We start from the raw sequence: 2,726 nt of genomic DNA on the forward strand, positions 1-2,726 counted from the left end.
CAAAGTTGGAATTATAGGCAACATTCTCATACAATGTTTAATTTAATAATTAGTTACTAGTAAATAAGATTGCTATAAAAGTTGTTTTTCTTGTATAATATTCTTATTAAGTAATAAATATATATTGGCCTAGAATAGGGTAAAAAATAAATTTTTTTATTAAGAAATTTTATTTACAATGTTTTCATAGGCGAAAAATAAATACAAAATAAAAAATAGATTTGAAAAGAAAATATTAACTTATGAACCGGAATCGAACCCCGGTTCTTAAAGATAGTAATTCTCGACAATTGTCATTAAGCTACAAACCGTTTTAAAAAACACTGAAAATAAATCCATAATACCTGGAGTAATAAAACTTTAATCGTAAATATCTCAAAAGCTAATGAGTAGTTGTCGCTATAATGATATATTTTCTTAAACTGCATGGCGATATCTACAATCCTGCATAGTTTCAACTAAATCGGTGACCCGAAGGACTTGCACTCTCCTTGTCAGATTAGGTAGAAAGAACATAGATTGCGCCTGGAGGTCGCCTAACTCCACGTGACGTGCGGACGAATAAATAAACCAACAAAACGACATAAATAACTAACACACATTCCTCTCCCTTCTTTTCGTTCACTTAAGAATCCCATAAAGTTTTCTACATTCTTTAATAAATTCAGCCAATACCAGTGGTTTTAATCAGACAATCAGCATTCATTTCTTTATCTGGCAGACGACAAATATTCAAAGGTACGTCTTTACAACGCAATTGTAAAAGTTCATAAATTAATGACAGAAATTAAGTGATTTGTTAATTTTTTTACAAGTGAAGAAGAGAGTGCATAGGAAATGAGAAAAAATTGCAAACAAATGCTGGAAGCATTGTCGTGTACATGCAGGTGTACCTGCATAACGCAAAAGAATGTAAATCTTTGTATTAACACAACCTTCAGTTGTAATTAAATAGTGTAAGTCATGAGCCATTGTTTTTCCACCTTTTATTAGTGATAGCAGAGCTTGGTTGTGAAAAGACAATATTCTGTTAAAATAATTAGGCATGTGCAACAGTTGAAAAATATTGGACGCATGGAATATCACCAGCATGGAGCCATGAGATGCCAAAAATTATATTTTATATTTATATTTATTGAATTATATATTATATATTATAGCGAGAAAAAATTGATGGAGCAATACAAATATGTTATAATATAAGTATTGTATTCTAGGTCAGTTAACGACATAACATACAAGATAGAAATCTTTGATGGTCAAATGAAGATTCAAAAAATGGAGATGGCTTAGGCAGACCAAAAGGAATGAAATTAATTTAGGTGATGTCCTCTTATAACAACTAAGTATAGAGAATACATTGAGATTGAGGGGTATGTTGTATTCCTGATCTAAATAAATATTAATATCTGTGGTCAAAGTCAATGATCATCGCTAATGTGTTATGTATCAGAATTATGGAGTTAAGGAAGACCGTATTAGCGATTGGGAATTATTAGGAAATAATTGGGAAATTAACAAATTATGCAATTTCTGCAATTAATCTATGAACTTTTATAACTGTATCGCATAGCTGGCTCCTTGCGCAACATTCTTATACAATTTTTGCACATAATTTGACGCTAATTAGTTTGTTGTTATTACTTACTTGACGACGTACGTGATTCGATAACAACGATCGGCACGATGGTCCAACAGAATAATTAATTATGAACAAAATTAGAAGTAAAATAAGAACAAAAATGATATGAGAATGTTCATAAGGATATTTTTTTTATAATGTGTGCATATAATTTTTAAATTAATTGCATAGAAGATTGTAATTAATGAGAAACTAATAGTATTATCAGCATCAATTCGGACATTTTGAGTTATAATTACACATACACTATTATACGCAAGTTATAATACTTATCCCTAATAACAAATTATTAATGTTAATAACAAATTGTTCACAACGTAAATTTATAATAAAAGTGAAAACATTAAGGAATAACTGGCTATTACTTGAACTTGGAAGGAATTTGTGTCAAAATGTAACTATAATTTGCAAAAAGTTTATAAACTATTACACTGATTGCTTATAACAAATGAATATTGTTTGTAACAAATTACTCGCAACGTATATTTATAATAAAAGAGAAAAAATTAATAAATTATTGCCTACTACTTAAAGAAACGACGTATTTGTGTTAGAATATATTCGGAACTTACAAGAAGTTAATAAATTAATAAATTTATTGTTAATAACAAATTAAAATCCATGATAATAAATAGTTTGCAACGTATATTAACGATAAAAGTAAAAAAAGTTAATAAATTGTTAGTTATTACAGCGAAAAAGTAACTTTTAAAGGAATCGGTAAAGTTCGGAAATTTTCGCCGATCTTCGGTCGGCCGCGGCTATATAAGGGGCCCGCGTGCAGGCTCGAGCCAGTTGTCGCCTCGACTTCGGAGGGATCGCGTTAATATTATTTCTTTTTGTTTCAGGTTTTAATTATTCTTTTTTTTTCAGATTCTATTTCTTTTATTCTAGATTTGATTGTTTATGCATACAAGTGTTTGGTACAATATGCGAATGTTTTGTCGTTGGTTTATTTGCATATCATCGTTGGCTAGACCAATGGCTATTCAGTGGCCATTGTCCACTCTCTTAAATAATTTAACAACAATTTCTTCTTTCAGGTACTAATTATTTTTTGTTTCAGGTTTTAATTATCTTTCTT

This window comes from Eufriesea mexicana, unplaced genomic scaffold (genome assembly GCF_001483705.2).
Source record: "Eufriesea mexicana isolate 0111107269 unplaced genomic scaffold, ASM148370v2 scaffold759, whole genome shotgun sequence".
Taxonomy (NCBI): domain Eukaryota; kingdom Metazoa; phylum Arthropoda; class Insecta; order Hymenoptera; family Apidae; genus Eufriesea; species Eufriesea mexicana.